The 638-nt window shown below is 63.2% G+C and overlaps 1 protein-coding gene across 1 annotated transcript in view; it reads right to left on the reverse strand.

Moving 5' to 3' along the window:
- The window catches only part of TFAP2C (transcription factor AP-2 gamma), a 20,591-nt gene that overhangs the window by 6,973 nt on the left and 12,980 nt on the right, over positions 1–638 (reverse strand). The window lies entirely within an intron of this gene.

Here is a 638-nt window from a genome sequence, read left to right on the forward strand (position 1 = left end):
CCCATCCCTCCCACCCCCGAGGAGCGCCCGGGCCGGGGCTCCCGGCTCTGCCCGACGGGGAGGGACGGCGGGGCTGCCCCCAGCCGTGCCATCGCTGCTTCTCCCCCGATTTCCAATCTCAGCAGTCAAAGCTGAAATGTCTACATTGAGCTGATCCAGGGATTTAGCAGCTTCTGGCTTCACGGTCATTAAAATAACAGGGCTAGTTAATAAGAGGTGAATGGGGTCCCAATGGAGCGTGAAGCGGGGACTGCAGCTAATCTGTAGGAGCCGAGCAGGCGGACCAGCGGAGCTGGGGGGGGGCACAGGGGGACACAGCCGAATTCGGAGAGATCAAAACCCGGGAGCACCACGCGGCGGGGGGGAGCCGCTCCCGGGGAGGAAAAGCGTGGGAAGGAAGCGTTCGCCCTGCCCGGCTCACCCCGCCGCGGCTGCTACCTGCCGGTCTCTCCGCATCCCGCCCCGGTGCGGTGCGCTCCGACAGCCCCGGGGCTCCGAGGTGCCCCGCTCCCGCACGGCGCTGCTCCACGCGGGATGCAAGCTCGGTTCTCCCAGTTGGGGCTTGCACCCCGTTTTATTCCAGAGTTCAAAAGACTCAGTAAATATATACATATATAAAAACAAATTTGGCAGCTCCA

The sequence above is a fragment of the Corvus brachyrhynchos genome, unplaced genomic scaffold, assembly GCF_000691975.1.
Source record: "Corvus brachyrhynchos isolate BGI_N302 unplaced genomic scaffold, ASM69197v1 scaffold10, whole genome shotgun sequence".
Taxonomy (NCBI): Eukaryota; Metazoa; Chordata; class Aves; order Passeriformes; family Corvidae; genus Corvus; species Corvus brachyrhynchos.